We start from the raw sequence: 17863 nt of genomic DNA, 5'->3' as shown, positions 1-17863 counted from the left end.
TAAAATGTAATCCACACAAGTTAAGAGCTAGTGGTAGCAGATATTCCTGTTAGTCCATCACATCTTAATGGTTATTTATGTTTGTTTCTGCAATTTTATTGACTGGATGGCTAGATGATCAATGCAGCATTGCATCCCCGGTGACTAGGACATCTAGTTAACAAACAATAATATGGTTCTATTAAAATGTGACGTACTCACATCATGAAGGGAAAGTGTGGTTGATTATGCTTTTTAAGTAGTGATGGCAATGTGCTATTGAGAAAAATCATGCTTTCACATTGTAGATCATTAATGATTTGTATGAATTAATTGTTTTTTGTTGAGGGTCTATGTTACTCACTAAAATCATGACTCAAAATAGGTGGGAAAGCATTACCAGAAAAACATTTAGTCTTGCTAGTTATTATGCATGCTTTTAAAATAGTAAAAGCAATGTGCTGTTGAAATACAGCATGCTGTTCACATTGTACACCATTTATTGTTGTACAGATTGACTGATTTCTGTTGTAGTTATATGTGCACGCTGTGGCCTCTTGATTATACACATTTATGTCAATTCATTTAGCTAGCCATAAAAATAATTTTGCCTTTAATTTTCCTGTATCAAATCCAAATTTGTGCTGGTTCTTTTGATGATAGTTAGTTGTGTCAATATAGGATCTGTGTTTCTTATTTAGGATTGATTCAATAACTCAACCCTCAAATAGATCAAAATGGTCAACTAGGCTATTATTCAATCGGATTCTATTCTGGGAGAGGGGGTGGGGGTTGTGCCTTAGACACCTGCTAAATCTTATTACTGCAATTACTTTGTTAAGATATGATCATTAGATGTCTGATGCAGAAATTCTTAATAGTATGCTACTATGCTTCATGTTTTTCAGTAGTATAATAATGGCAATCTGTAGTCAAAACAAATTGTGTTGCTCACTGTTCATAAAGGCTGTATGGATGGACTAGACTGGCTTCTGTCGTGGGTATATGTTGTGTGCGTACTCTCTTATTATCTTCATTTAACCATATATGGCCCTTGTCTTATTGCTAGTCACTGGGTGTAGTAAAGGCTCCAGTAAACTATGTTTTTATTGATGTGCAGTTCAACTTCAATAGTTAGCATTGGCAAACACTTGGGATAATAGCTTTTATGTTAAGTGCATGAGCGCCATATATCTACTGTAAAATGCAAATTTGATCCACCGGATTGCATGATATGCTAGCTAATATTTTACTAGCTTTCGAATATTTCTTACATTTAAACACAAAATTGGACTGGTATCAAGAAAAAATATAGATAGATTGAGAAGAGAAGTTGATGCGCTTGTTATGGTGCCAATTGTTCCAACTGAAGATTGAGCTAGAAGACTAAAACAAATGGCGTCTCTGGCCACTGCTTTGACGTCTTCAAAAATAAAGTTCAGTAATGTACTGACTTAAATGCCTAATATGGATCCTAGATCTTCTAGTCTAGCAAGATTGGAGGTAGGCAGTATGCAGGTTAGTAAATCTTTTCACCTGAAATTATTTTATAACCATTTGGTGTTTTGTTGTTCTAATTTACCTCTCCTCGGCTTTCATGGTTTTGCCCAAAGTGGATAAAGCTCTGTAGAACCATGCAACAAAGAGGTGAATGTCCTCCACTTCTCAGTCATTAATTCCTAGTATAGATTTCCAAACAGGCCGCCCAGCACGGCACGGACACGAGCACGGAGAGGCACGGCACGGCGAGGCACGACACGATGTGGCACGGCGGCCCGCCGTGCCGTGCTTGGTAGTGTCGCCGTGCTCAACCATCAGCCCAGGCACGGCCCTATGGGGACTTAGCCGTGACGTGCCGTGCCCAAGGGCACGTCGGTCCACCGTGCCATCCCGTGCCACATCAAAACTACACCACGCGTCGTTGAGGAGACCAAGCTGCCCGTCGCGCCGTCGTTGTCGCCGTCGTCGTTGTCGCAGCAGACTGAGGCCGCGCACCCGCACCACCTCCACGAAGCGCACGTAGCGCAAGGCCTGGCTAGTGGCCACCTGCCGCCTCCGCTGCGAGCTCCTGCGCGTGGTGACGCGCCACACCGCCATGTCGTTGGCCTTGCCGGCGCCGCCGTCATGGGGACACGCGCACCCCTAGCTTTGCAAGCGCAGCTTGGCCGCGGGAGAGAGTGGAGTGGGGTAGAGGAAGAAGTGGTGAGCGGCGGCGCATGCAGCGGCCGAGGAAGGAGTGGTGAGCGGCGGCGCATGCAGCGGCCGGGAGTGGTGAGCGGCGACCTGGTGCTTGCGGCTGCGGCGTGAGGAAATAAGTAGGAAGAGAAGTTAGGGTTTTCTGTGGAGAGATGCTTATATATTGATATCCAACGACTGTGGTTCATCATTGCTCATCCAACGGTGGAGATTAACGGGCCGCATCGTGCCAACCCTTTTTTCGTGCTGTGCCGCGTGCCGGCCCATGGGCCGAATGCCAGGCCCAGACACGGGCACGGGGGCGGGCCGTGCCAGGCACGGGCACGGGGTATGCGTGCCTGGGCCATGTCTGGGCCGTGCCCGTTCCGGCCCAACGGGCCTAGCCCGTTTGGAAAACTATAATTCCTAGGAAGGGTACTATCTTGAACTCACTACACTCAGTTATTTACTTATTGGAAAGTTTTCTATTTAGTTCATAGTTTATGGTACGGTGTTGCTCCCCAACTTTGCTATTCATGTGCATGCCACTAGAACTTGAGTGTGCAACACTGCCCTCAGCACTCTCGTCTCAAACACTATGCACACAATTTGTGAGAGCAAAATGGTGGACTTTATGGCGTACCCACACACTTTCAAATTTACATACATATATCTCTAGTTTCACCGAATATGCTGGGGAGGTTGATTATCCAGATAACAGACCAAACGACGATAGTGACTGTATTGAGCTATCACTAGCCACTGCTTTGACGTCTTCCAAAACAGACTTCAGTAATGAACTGATTTACATGCCCAATACGGCTCCTAGATCTTGGAATCTTGCAAGATTGGAGGTAGGTGGTATGCAGGATAGCAAATCTTCACCAGAAATTATGTTATAACCATTTGGTGTTTTGTTGTTCTAATTTTGCTCTGCTCAGCTTTCAGGTTCTACCCAAAGTGGATAAGGACAGTATAGGGGTGTACAGAACCATGCAACAATGAGGTGAATGCCCTCCACTTCTCATGGTCTTTGATTTTGAGGAAGGGTACTGTTTTGAACTCACTACACTCAGTTACACTACTACAAAAAAGATTTACCGCGACCTTTTAAAAACACCCTCCGAGGCGGGCAAAAATTTCAACCGCCTCGGTTAATGCTACGAAGCGGTCATTTGTTATTAACCGAGGCGGTTATATAAACCGCCACACAAAATTGATTAACCGAGGCGGGCACCCTTAAAATGCCCGCCATAGTTAATACATATTAACCGAGGCGGGCATCTTAACGTAACCGCCTCGGTAAATCATTAACCGAGGCGGGCGTTATAACTCCACCCGCCACAGTAAATCGGGCCCAACCCGCTAGCCCAAGAGGCCCATTTCGAGGTCACATATATATACTAGACCTATGGTTTCAGCTTCACTTCCTCACTCCTCCTCAGCCGCACTCGGACTCTCTTCTCTCCCAGACGCCCGAGGCCCTTCTCTTCCCCTCTTTGCAAAACACGACCACCCCCTCCCCTTCCCCTCCTCGCAAAATCCGACCGCCCCTCCCCTCCCTCCCCTCCCCTTCCCTCCGATGCCCCCTCCTCCCCTTCGTATCCGCTTGCAGAGGCCCTCCCCAACTTCAAAGCCGGGGCGGAGGTGGTGGCTCCCGGCGGCGCCCCCTCCATCTTCCTCGTCGCGCTCCCTCCCACCCTCTGCCTCAATGAGCACGGGCCGCGCGGATCCAGGGCGTATGGGGCACTTCGTGCATGGTGGATCCAGGGCAGCGCGCATGCGGCCTTGCTCGACCAGATCCAGGTGCGACGGCGCGTCCCTCCCTCTCCTCTAGTGGTGCGCCCGCGGCAACCTCCACCACCTCCGGCGTCCTTCACCACCTCGTGGGCTTCTGGCGCAGGATCTAGGCGGTGGCACCCCTCGGTGATGGATCCACACGGGAGGAGCTCTCTATCGATGGCGGCGGTTCCTGCGACGACAAGCAATCCTTTATAGTAAGTGGCTCAAATTCTTTAACTGGGCAACAAATGGAGCATGGTTTTATCTGCACTGCGAATTGTGGATTGAGTATTACTGTTACCTGTTCAAAACTGAAAATCAGCATAACTACCATCTGCTGGCAACATTACCTTGACCAGAATCGACACAGTTCCTGCATTCCAAATTTTTCTCCTGGCAATTTTGTTTTCCTATGGTTTTTCAGCATTCCACACCAATATGGATCGCTACCGAGGTTCTAGGCTCCTTTGGTTCTGATTTTTTTTAATTTAGTCCGTTGTTCAAAAGAAATTTATGTATGGACTCTTGGGAGAGAGAATTGCAAAACTAGAATCAGGGGTGGGCGCAGGTTGTACGTATCAGCACCATCGTGGCAAGATTGGCAGATGTGTGGCTGATGTGGCATGCGGGTAAGTGGCGTAAGCGCGGTAGCGCTGAGGTATGGCAGACAGCTATTTGGGGGGATATTGGCTGCCAGACCTTTTTATGTGTTTTTTTATGAAGGAAAAAGACTACATTACCTTTACGAACTTTCATGAAAATTTACTTTTTTTTCTTTAAACTCTAAAACTAGACAAAACACCTCCTCAACTTTTAAAAGCATTAATCTTACCTCCCTCACCTTGTTATCAACAGTTTTGAAAGTGGTTTTCTCTCTTTTTTTTGGCTAAATCTTTAAAAAATTATAATGTATCATAGAAAAATCATAAAATAGAAAAAATTAATTTTATTGGACTCCACATAAGTAGATCTACACGTGAACATATAATATATTATGCTTTAGCATAAAGATTTTGTTGTGACTTTAGATCTATGTTTTTATAATTAATTAGAATAATTTATAGCTGCAGTTTCTATGGTTCAATTATGATGAAAGTTTTATGGTGCACTAATTATTATAGGATATGAGTGGACTGTAGTAAAAATGTTATACCCATCAGATCATGTATAGCTTAGTTATAGATTTATTTATATTTAACAAGCATAAACCTAAATAAAATCTGTAACTAAGTTAATACACGATTTGAGGAGTATGAAATTTTTACTATAGTTTAAGCATACATTAATTAGCCCACCATAAAATTTTACAACAATTGAACCATAGAAACTGCAGCTAAGAACTTTTTATTTAATTACAGAAAAGCATAGATCTAAAACTACAACAAAAATTTTGTACTAAAACATACCATATTATATATTCACTGTGTAGATCTACTCATATGGAATCCAACAAAATTACATTTTCATTTTGACGATTTTTTTGTGATTTACTGCGATTTTTCAAAGATTCAATCAAAATAAATAAATACATATATAAAGTAAAAAAAACTGTCTTTAAAACTGCTTATAATAGGGCCAGAGAGTTAAAATAAACAGATTTAAAAGTTAAAGAAGGTGCCTTGCTTGGTTTTAGAGTTCAAGGAGGAAAAGTGATTTTTCATGAAAGTTCATGAAGATAATATGATTTTTTTTCTTTTATGAAACAATCTCCAAAGCTAGTGTTCTTACTATCCTTAGCGTAGAGACTTGATCCTGCATAACTAATGGAAATTTCCATTCCATTAATTAACATATGAATGATCATGGTAATTTTGTACTATACTCTTTTTCTCTCTCTCCTCCTTTGATGCCATCCCGAGCTCACTAAGAGCTGTACATTGCGTTAGGGTGTTGTTTAGATTCAAAAAGTTTAAGTTTTAGATTCTGACGCGGTAATACTTTAGTTTTTATTTGACAAACATTATCCAATCATAGAGTAACTAGGCTTAAAAGATTCGTCTCACGATTTACAGGTAAACTGTGCAATTAGTTTTTATTTTCATCTACATTTAATGCTCCATGCATGTGTCGAAAAATTCAATGTGACGGAAAATCTTAAAGAGATTTTGGGGTAAATTAAACAAGGCCCAGGTATGGCTCCTTCCGATTTATCGTTTTAGATAGTGATATGGTTTCCAAAACATAACTTGATTTCTTATTTTTATCTAAAAATATTTATATTTATTAAAAAGTAATATAGGATATTTTTTAAAAGTATATTTCAAGATAAATCTATTCATATAGTTTTACATTTTTAAATTCAACAATTTAAAAGTTATTCATGATTTATATTTTTAATATTTAGCTTTGACTTTGGCTCCATGAGCGAGATGAATGTGCTTTTATGCTGGGACAGCGATGGTGACAACCATCGGTGGATGTGACGATCCATCCATGCTCAATGGGGCAAAAGGTCCATCAAATTTTGTATATTGGAGGTCGGATGTTGGCTTTTTCAACATATATGATGGCTATTTGAACCTGTCAAACGTTGAACATTTGGGCAAATTGATCACTCGACTATAGCGCGCGGTTCATCTTTGGTCAAAACTGACCGCTAGTAAATTTGTTTTTTAAAAAATAACTTTATGAATAACTTTGGTAAAACTAAGTTATTTTAAAAAAGCTATTTGGCAAAACAGCTTTACCAATAGCTTCATGCATGGATGAAAGGAAGAAATAGAGGAGAGAGTTAGGATAAACTACTTTTTCAGCTTCGCCCATGATACTGTTTGAAAAAAGATGTTTGAAAAAAAAACAGCTCACAACAGCTTTATGAGCTACTGCTAGGTTACAATGCGGGCTACAATGCCCGCCTAAAAAAATGCAGTAATCTCCTGTGTGGCTATTAAGGCGGCAACAATGCAAGTGTCGTACCGCCAATGCTGACGATAGCTGTCTGAATGATGCGGGCACCGTGGGTTTACTTTGAATCGGTTCTCTGATTGCATAGTAGATCGGCCGGTATTCAAGTGCAAATTCACAATTAAATTTTTGGGTTGGTGCACTAAGTGATGATTAGTTGAGGAATTTATGATCCTCCGTCAGACCGTCACGAGAAATATGCTAGAAGCTTTCAATAACATATAGGTGTCCATCCTGTCAAACGTATAGGTGTCCTCAGCAAGACAACCAGGAATGTCAACGACTTTATACAGGCGTCAAACAACCACCACAGCCAACGACCAGTAACCCAAATCCACATCAAGCAGAGATTATTTTTTCTGCAAAATACATTAAAGAGACAAACATGCTTACATACACTCAACGACTCACTCACTAGCATCCAAAATACAAGATACAAGACTGGTAGATTTTCAAGATCGATAAAACCATCAGAGACACCCTCACCTACTGCTCAAGAATAGTGTTGTTAAGGCCTTGTTTAGTTTGCAAAAAAATTTGTTTTTGGCTACTGTAGCATTTCGTTTTTATTTGACAAACATTGTCCAATCATGGAGTAACTAGGCTCAAAAGATTCATCTCACAAATTACAGGTAAACTGTGCAGTTAGTTTTTACTTCCGTCTATATTTAATGCTCTATGCATGCGACCAAAGATTTGATGTGACGGGGAATCTTGAAAATTTTTGGGAACTAAACAAGCCCTAAATCTTACAATTGATCCAACGTCAAGTTGTCAACTTTGACCTGGATGTACAGGTTTCACCATAAGAAATTTAACAGGCTCTTATATAAACTCGATCGGTTCGTTAAAAAAAATTAAGTTGCCACCAACCAGGCAACCAAGCAACTGATGTGTACTAGTGTATACTCATACAATCAAGCAAACATAAGAATAATATTGCTTGCTTAGTCAGACCCTAGAGAGCAAGTCATGGCTTCTCTGATCACCGAACCAACCACATCCCAACATCATATCATTATTTTGGCGTAGAGTCCTATTAACATGGCGGACGATGGCACGACGGTCCTGGAAAACTTGGTGGGCAATTTTGTGTAGGATTTCCGTAGCCACCTGCACATGACGACCCAAACGCAAACCGTCAAGTATCTGATCTTCGTCTTGCTAAATTAACAATAAAGTAGTTTCGTCTCATTGAGCAACCAAAAATAAGCTTCTCGGACCATCACATTTGTTGAGTCGTCTCATACACTGTTGATTGTTTCAAATCAAATTAATTAACTTCAGAAAAGCAACGGAGAACCCCCGAGCGCCCTCCCAACGGGCGACTCGGGGGGCGACGGCGCCGCCACCCACCCCCCCCCCCCCCCCTTCCTCTCCGGCCCTCCGCGGCCGACGTCGCCGTGGTCCCGTGGCGGCGGCGGCGGCCAGCGGCGGCGGCTGCCCCAAGGTGGCCCCGTGCGCGTCTCCTTCACTCCCCGCTCTCCTCCCCCCCTCCTCCTCTCCCCCGTCGTGTCCGGCGGTGACCGGCGGCCGGCCAGATCCGGTGGGCGGCGGCCCGGATCTCCCCCCCCCCCTGCGGCGCTCCCCTGCCCTTTGGCGTGCCGAGGTGGCCGCGGACGGAGTGGCCGCGTGCCGGAGCGCTCTCAGGCTTCGTCCCAGTGGCCGGGGGCCGAGAAGTCGACCCGTGGCCTCGCCAACCCGCCCCCCCCCCCCCCCCTTCGGCGGTGCTCCTCCCCCGGGCCGGCCGCGGCGGCCCGCCCCCCCTTCGCCGGCGCTCGGCGGTGCGCCTCCTCCGGGCCGGCCGCGGCGGCCTGGGTGGGCTGTGCCAGAGCATCGTCGGCATGCCCGTGCTGCGGAGGTCCCTGCTCGGCGCCGGCCGGGGGCACCACCAGCAGCAGCAGTCCGCTGGACGCCGTCGTGCCGGCTCTCAGGTGGACGCCGGAGACGGACGGGGAGTGCGAGAGAGCCGGCGGCCTGTGCGGGCGCCGTCGGCAGGCCGGGCACGGGACGTGGACCTTCGTGTGCTTCCGGGCTGCGGCAAACACAGCGTGGATTCCTGGGCCGCAGCGACCGGTCGCTGGCGGTGCCCACCCCGCGCGGCGTGAGTGCCGGGCTGCGCGTGCCGTACAAGGTGACCTTCCCGCTGCGGAAGGTGAAGGCCGTGCGGCCCAGCGAGAACAAGCACCGGCCGGAGCAGAACAGAGGCCGCAACGTGTGCTGCCCGCACCGTGGTGGTGTGGGTAGCCATGTTGGCGGTGCGTCATCGATGCCATGGTGGTGTGGATGGCGTTGCCTCGCCCGTTCCCATCCTGCGTTGTTGGCTCGGGGAGGGCGGGCTCTCTGCATTCGGAAGTGGGCGCTTGGCGAAAGCCTGGCCTTCGGCTGACGATGACGACGCTTCTAGCGCCGTTTCCCTTCTTGGAGGCATCTGTCGCTGCGCCCCCCTTCCGACCGGCGTCGAACTTCTAGGTGAAAGCCTCACCCGTATGGGCCGGCAACGGCGGCGCTCCCCGCGTCGCTTCCCTTCTTGAAGGCGTTGCCGCTGAAGTTCTTTCTACGCATGGCCTACTGCCCGCGCGGTCCCTCGGGTGTCGTGCCGAGCCTTTTCGTGCTTCATGCTGCTCTCCACTCAGGTTTGCTGGCTAGTGTTTGTTGTAGCTGCCGTTGTGCTCTTTCCGGTGGATGCTTTGCCACCGAGGTGTTTCCGGCGGATGCTTTGCCGCCGAGGTGCGTTGCTTTGCCACCAAGGATGCATCTCCGGCCGGTGGGTCGTTGAGGTTGCTGAGGTGGGGACGGATGCTTGGCCGGCGGATGGTTGCTTTGCCACTGAGGACGCGTCTCCGGCTGGGTTGGTCGTCGAGGTTGCTGAGGTGGAGACGGATGCTTGGCCGTCGGTTGTTTGCTTTGCCACTGAGGACGCGGCTCCGGCTGGGTTGGCCGTTGAGGTTGAAGAGGTGGGGACGGATGCATGGCCGTCAGTTGTCCTTATCTGCTGCGACTCCGAACACTGCTGGCTTCCTAGGTGTTGAGTTGTCCTTTTTTTTGGCTTAGCTGTTGGGGTTGTTAGGTGGAGGATCTCCCCCTCGTGTTTCTTGCTTTTGTTTGAGTTCTGGGTTTCAATGGTAGTCCTTGGATTACTTGCGAACTCTTTGTATCGGTTACCTGCCGTTTCTTTCGGCTCTTCTTCTTAATGAAAAACACGTGAAGTCGTGATCTCGAAAAAAAAACTTCAGAAAAGCACCGTCATAGAGCATCTCCACCAGATATGCTATCCAATCTCATATATGTAAAAAGAAGTGTTTTAGAAAATGAGGGTGGTGCAGCAAATCTCATATACATATATTATTGTTAAGAGATATCCTAAAACAAGCATCTTTTATCCTAAATAAATGACACAACCCCTCTTCCATATCCATAAGAAATAGAGGAGATAAGTTTTAGGTAATTTTGCTACAACAGTACTCTCCTATATCTTGGCTGCTTTTGTGTTAGTGTGCCACTAATTTGTTTCTTGTCAGTGAGAAGTTACCAATTTTGTTGCCACTACATATTTGTAAATTCTAATTGCTATTCTAGCTGCACGTTGTTCGATTGTATGTTTTCCCAAGGAAGATGTGAAATCTGACTACCTGAGTTGCTTGCTAGGATGACTAAAGACCTGTATATGTTTGTTAGTATTACAGAAATCTTCACATTCCATTACCGGTGTCTGATCTGACAGAATGTTCAGATGAACCATATATATAAGATGATAATCAGACAGTGAATTCTTTGTAATCCAAACAATTTTGTGGTTTAAACAAGTGGTTGCTTGTTTGGATTTGCTCAAAATGGTCCTGTGCCAACGGTGACTCTTATTTTATATAGGTAGAGACTAGTATATAGTACTGCCAATATCGAAAAGGCATCAGAAAAATCAATAGTTCCATTATGAAAATCCATTATTATTTATTAGGTTCCAAGCCACACCAAGTGTATATACTTATACAAAACTAGCATGTCCCAGAGGTGATTTTTATGGATTCTAAATATAACGTTCTGATGCTCAGAAAGATACTAATAAGACTTAATTATGGCAATCAACTTATCCAAAGGCGCGATGGAGGTTCAATCTGACAGCATGGAAATGGTTCAAACGATGCATGAAGGAGGTTTCTCGGCCATAGCTGCAGTGGCAATTTACGATGAGACCGGCTAACTATGGAAGGAATTTGGGAGATAACTATTAGTCACTATAATAGATCTAGTAACTCAGCATCCCATCATTTAGCTAGGAAAGCTTTATTACAAAAGAGTTCTTAGGTTTGGATAGAGAACCCCCCTTCATCTAATCTTACAACTTGTAAACATACGATGTAAACATCTATGTGAATCATTAAAGTTTGCTAGAAGTTTAAAAAAACTTATCCAAAGGCACTCTAAAACAAACATACTCAGAAAAAAACATAACAATAATCATCAAATAGTCCCTTAGCACTTACATCCAGCACGCATTGCGCCACTCCCCCGAATCTGCTGGCTGATGATGATGCTTATCAGGATCAGCTCAATCAGCAGAAACACCATAGGAACAAAGCAAGGTCTTGCTAACATCGATCGTATGAGAACGGGTGCTTCAACTGCTAAATTCTTGTGGGAGAACAAGGTCTATGGGTCTATACCTGTCATGAGGGTAAAAAGGCAGGTGCGTTCTCTCCACAGTTACCAGTTATGTATTTGACGATGAGGTTCTAATGAAGGAACTTCTGATCAATGGACACTTGGGTATTATTGAAGAGTCAAATGCATAGCACGAGGCAAACCAAATTGGAAGATGCGAAGCAGCTTCTTGGGACTAACATAATGGAGAAAACAAGATTGGATAGGCTATCTGTCACTGTCCTTTATTTGACTAACAGGTTAACTGATCTCATGCATGATCCACTCTGCTCTGGAGAGTGTTTAGACTGATAAGTATTGTTGGGACTGCGTGACTGTTTCTCTCCGCGACTCGATTGTCAAAGGTATTGGTTCAGCCATTGTTTTCTCTCTTTCATTTTGTTGGAAGGCCGGAGCACCTCCGAATGCGATGGTCGGTCAGGCCCGCTCGCTCGTTGCTGCGAGAGGCTTGAGAGTGACAACAGCCAAGCTCAAAACCCTAGAACGAATGGTGTAACAATAAATCGGTCTCAACTCCCCCCCCCCCCCCCCCTCAGAGTGCATTTACAGCTCCTTTTTATAGGGCGCGGATTCCGACTGGAATCTGTTACAAAAATACTCCGTGATGGTGAAGGAATATTCCAGCATATTGGGCTACTTAGGTAAATCCAAACTGCATGCTCATTACAGTCTAGCCCGTTGGAGCCTTGTTTCCGCCACAGCCCGGACCTTCGCGCATCCTTCGCCAAGGCCTGTGGATCCTCCACCGCGCAGTTGCCGAGGGACTTCAGAAGTGGCTGGCGAGGCTTCTTTGGTTCGCCCTTGTTATGGGATTTTTCTTTGGTTAGTATCATCTATCCCTAGGGTGCTGTTTTCTTCTTCAACATTCTTAGTAGCGTCTCCTTTCTTTCCACACTTCTTTCTCTTTTTTCCAGACTTAGTACCCATGTCTTCCTCAATACAGTTGTCGTCCCTTTTTTATCGACTTGCACCACACGTCGGACAATTCATTAGGTCTTTAAAAACCCTACGGTAAAGGATACAATGGTTTGGACACACATGTAATCGTTCCACACCCATTGTAAGTGGACTGATAAGCTTCTTTGCTTGATATGTGTTGGTAGGCACAAAGTTTGGTTTAGGAAGCACAACAGCCCATAGAGTCAATCGGTCGTTGAAGCTCCTATCTACTTAGCCTTCAAAATCAGTATGTCTAGCAAAAAAACAAAGCAACGACCATCTTTTCTCACAACCCTGTTCCTCTGGGTATAAACGTTCTTTTCTTGCCTTCTTTACTCCCTCTAAGTTTTTTAGCCTTTTCAATAGTAATTCTTTTTCCATATTGAGTAGCATATCATCTAGGAAGTCTTCTTCTTCTTCGTTTTTGTCTCCACCATATCCTTCTCCATTGTCACAACCGTCATCTCCACCACCACCACCATCAAAGTCTTCTCTTATAACAAATCATCATGCATGGCATTGTCAACTCCACGAACTTCCGGTGCATGTGTAGCCCTTGCCTCCGTACTTCTCTCACCATGATGATCTCAAATCTTGTAGTCCTCCATGAAACCTCTTCTTATCCAGTGCGACCTTATTTTATTAGGATCCTAGCACATTATTCGGTTTCTACAGTCACAACAGGGGCAATATATATCCTTTGTCTGATTGATCAAAGCATGTCTTTTAGCTGCTTCAATGAAACCATTCAATTCTTGTACATCCATGACCGGTCTATATTTAGTACCATATATAAATGTAAAGAAAAGAAAATCTAGCATGCATGAGAAAAGATATCGTGTCACTGAATAAAAATCTGTGCCCAAATTACTTGTAATAAATAAAAAATCAAATTAGAGCCCAAATTGCTCCCCCCTCTCTATATAGATCTCGGCACAGAATCAAATATAATGTTTCTACAAAATTCCAATAGGCTTTACGGCTGAAGAGACTCACCCCATAATCCCAACTTATTTGAAGGTTGAAAGGCCAAAACCTCCCCCTCTCCTCTTGTCGTTTCTCTCCGGCCACCAAGAGCTAAGAACGAAAGGTGCTGTGCTCGGTCGCGAGGAAGAAGAAAGAGTCTGGAGTAAGTTTTTTTAGGAGCGGTTGACTAAGCGAACCGTCTCTGATAAGTCATTTGCTGGTGCGGTTCTGTTAGGCCAGTCTCAATGCATAGTTTCATGGCACAGTTACTAAGACTATAAACTAGGTAACCGAGCCACATGAGTTTCATGGGGATGATGAAACTCCTTCATTTAATGATCCTACCAAGTCAGTAATTTTGCTTATGTGACACCCTATTTAATGTGCATGACACTCTCATGAAATATGTATTGAGACTAGCCTTAAGTGAACCGCCTCTGAAAATCATGGATCTTCAGTGTCGGCTCACTAAGGACAACCGCCCCTGAAAATAGAGATTCGGAGGCGGTTCACTTAAAGGAACCAGCTCTAGGAATTCAGATGTGGCTTTCTTAAGTGAACCGCCTCTAAAACAGCTGCATCAGAGGCGGTTTATAAGCTGCAGTGCCCAACGATATGGTTAGAGACGGTTTCCTATGTGGACCACCTCTGATAAAAATGGGAGGCATTGCTGAATTGATTTCTGTACTAGTGAAAACATGTATAGTAATTTATGGAAATATCATAATCTGTATTGTATTAGCAAATGGAGAGAGAGAGAGAGTGGCAGAGAGCACTGGTTGATAGACTTGATTTTTTTTTGAAACATTTTAATCAACCAATACAGAGACCAGTCATGCATCATATTATGAAATCAGTGGCCATTGACTACATCTTCCAGAAGCAGGTGGTGAAATTTTGAATCTAATGATAATTTACTAGCTAGCCTTCACCTCTCTTGACCAGTGAGTCTTCTTAGGACTAGTTGAATGGTTTCCATTGCTGCAAAAGCACAGGGTGACAGACTTTGGATGCTGCCGTCAGCGCAGCACCGAACCAGCAGGCACGCCTAAGCTGCAGTGGATTTTGGCTATGATTAGTATATGGATGCATGATGCAGTCCAGCTTGGCTCGTGTGATGCGGCTTGGGTGATGCACGAGGCATCCATCGGCCTGGCTGGCACGTGTGGTGTTGTCATGGACTCCTTTGTGGGCTGCACCTATATAGGCGCAAGAAGAGGCCTTCACAGGGCAGTTAGGTGCAGGAAGAGTCCTCCAGCAATAAGTTAGGGGGTAAATTAGAAATAAAAGATATCCTAGGTTGAGTCTGTTTCATGATTTCAGGAAAGCCTCATCTATAACTTTGGCTTATAGTTTGTATTAGGGAAAATCCTATCGAGAGAAGCAGAACCTTCCTAGGGTGCGGGCTCTCCTTGGATTGACACACCTTTAAAGGCGGACCTAGGATTTTGTAAAGACTAGGGCTAAACTGAAAAACCAAAAACTACACCATAATCTATATGTGTTGCACGGTGGAGTTCAGTTTTGTAAAGAACAAAATAGATACAGTAGAGGACGCAGGAGGACTCACGGTGGAGTTCAATTATTTCATAAATTGGATCAGGACCTTCTTGAGGATGCAGGAGGACTCGCTGGTTGATCTTCTGCTCCTTCCTCTCAACGATGATGTGGTCCTGCAGCAGGCACATAGATGAAATCCCACACTCGACGGTGATTTGTACACCAGATCAGGCAGGCATCTTGTGGCAGTGGCCTAGGGACGGGCTCACCGGCTGACAGGCGCCGGTGGTCACCTACATACTCACCTGACTATGGCGTAGTGACGAGGCACGGTGGGCAACGGGCACTAGCTACGAGCAGCGGCGCGAGTGACTGTGCATCCGAGTGTGAGAGGGGCGAGACAAAGAGGTGTCGGTTCCTAATCCGCCTGGGATGGTTGGCTTGGATGCTGTTGACTGAACTCTAATAACCTAATAATTAAACAAAAAATTACTCAGCTCTACCTAGACTACCTGATCCATGACTAGGGCCTTGGCCCTAGTTGCCCTATGCCTGAGTCCGCCAATGTCACCCTAGATCTCTAGCTGCTGTTCGGTCTATATCCTCTTCGCTCTAATCTAAGGCCTTGTTTAGTTCCCAACAAATTTTGCAAAATTTTTCAGATTTCCCGTCACATCAAATCTTTAGACGTATGCATGAAGTATTAAATATAGACAAAAATAAAAACTAATTACATAGTTTGGTCGGAATTGACGAGACGGATCTTTTGAGCCTAGTTAGTCCATGATTGGACAATATTTTTCAAATACAAACGAAATTGGTACTATTCACATTTTGCAAAATATTTTACAAGTAAACAAGGCCTAAATTCGCATGTCTCTCCCTGCTCTCCCGATATAGGCTGCACCGTATCAAGTGTAGAGTAGTGTGCACATGGGTGACAGAGCGGCCATGTAGGATGAGCAAACAAACAAGGCAATCAAATAACTTCACTTACGAGCCGATCTGCACGCTACTGGACAACCAATCAAGTCCCTTTGTGTCCACCAAGCCTGGCCAATGATGCCTGGTTCACTAGTTCCATCTAGGCTGGACTGAAACACAGAACCAATCATGCTGTGTTAACGTCCAAAAATCCGTTAGCAGCGTGACAAACTGCAGCACGATGGAAGCATAAACCAAATAAGCCAAAAGTCTAGTGGTGCACGAGGTAGGCAGTGCTATGGGTGCTTCAATGAGGCCATGGCTATAGAAACTGTTTTTGCTAACAATATTTTAATTTCAGCATCACTTTTATGAAAACCATTGGTGGTAATATATGTATCACCATTGGTTTGTAATAAAACCAGCAGTAAAAATCATTTTCACCGCAGACGAAAATCCACCTAGCCACAGACCAGCTTGCACCATCAGCATGCCCAGCTCGACGTGCCGCTCAGCCGATCTGACGGTTGCGTTGGCTAGGCACTTGCAGAGGCTGCTGCGCTTCGTACAGATGCCATAGGCACCGCAGGTGGTGGGCAGCCAGATGTGACACCCTATTTATAGTATGACTATCTATCCTAAATTCATCCACTCTATTGCACCTTGGTTGGCAGAAGCAAAGCCCTATCTTGTACCTTTTCCTTGTGGCTTGCCTTTGCTCCATCTTCTCTCCATTTGATGAACTGTTGCACGTATGTGATCTTGATCTCCATCTCCATCACCTCTTATGCCTTGTCCATCACCATCAACTGGACCCTAGCTAATCACACTTAATGAAAGCATTAGTCCACATAGTTGGTACTCAATATACCAAAACCAAACTAGGGCTTTGAACCGATGATAACCTGATTCTAGACCTAGTCATGACTAGGTGCTTGCTCTTAAGATGAATAATTTTTATATAATCTTAAAGCTTTAATAGAAATGCTTTTGCTCTTGGTGGTTGTGGTACTACCAGAGCACATCTATAGAAACCTATCCGTTGCCAACACATTGGGGCTATTTAACCTAGGGCCAGTGGGTGCAGGACAGTGTCGGGCCACAACCCGATTCTGTTGTTGGTTCAAACCACTAGTTGATCGTGGCATACTGCTGCCAGGTTGGGGTCTGAATTGGTAGTGATAGCCAGCTTCACTGCACGATCAATAGGATCCCACTCATTGCCCAGATGCTAGGCTTATGACCTGACAGTGAAATTAGATCAGTTCCAGCTCTAGCACAATTGGCAGCAACAAGCCGACAAGGCGACAAGGATTGTGTGTTATATAGTAGGGGTGATTAGGTTTAACCTTCAACAACATCTTTTTAATCAGGCATTTACTATACACAAGTGTAAATTACCAACTTCGGGGCATCGGTCATCCCAACAAGCGATGGTTCATAGTGTATATAAACCTGATCAATCAATGGGAGAAGTGGAGTTCAATCATTTTCATTCTCTTGTTCTCGATTTACATACTCAAACAATATCTATTATTTAGGCATGGTCCTCAGTTGTTGGAGCAAGAGCTGCTCCAGCGACGAACTGTTGCGGCGAGGTCGCTGTGTTAACTGCAGTGAGATAACAGATGGGAAAGCGTAATGAGATTAGGGTTTTTGCTGCCCAACAAGACGCAGCTCCACGGTCCTTTTTTTTGACATATATATAGATACATGATCTCAAGGCACAAACGCCTGGATCAACCCCTGCGCCATGTCGTGCACCGTGTGTCCGCCGTTTGACCGCGACATCCACCGCGTGCGCGATACTAGGCGTGGCACATACAAACTGACCGACTCAAGATTGAGTCATGACCCGACACGCCACTAGTCATGCTCATCCCCTAACTTATCTAGGACTAGACTTTGACTCAGAATAAAGATTACATGACGTGCATCTAATTTAGCTAAGCCAATGTATACACCAAAAGAATTCTAATGTAGTGCAGAAAGAGAGTATATATCATAATCATTCAAGAAAGAAGGCAGTGCA

The sequence above is a fragment of the Sorghum bicolor genome, chromosome 5 (genome assembly GCF_000003195.3).
Source record: "Sorghum bicolor cultivar BTx623 chromosome 5, Sorghum_bicolor_NCBIv3, whole genome shotgun sequence".
Classification (NCBI taxonomy): Eukaryota; Viridiplantae; Streptophyta; class Magnoliopsida; order Poales; family Poaceae; genus Sorghum; species Sorghum bicolor.
Note: the sequence above shows the minus strand (reverse complement) of the source record.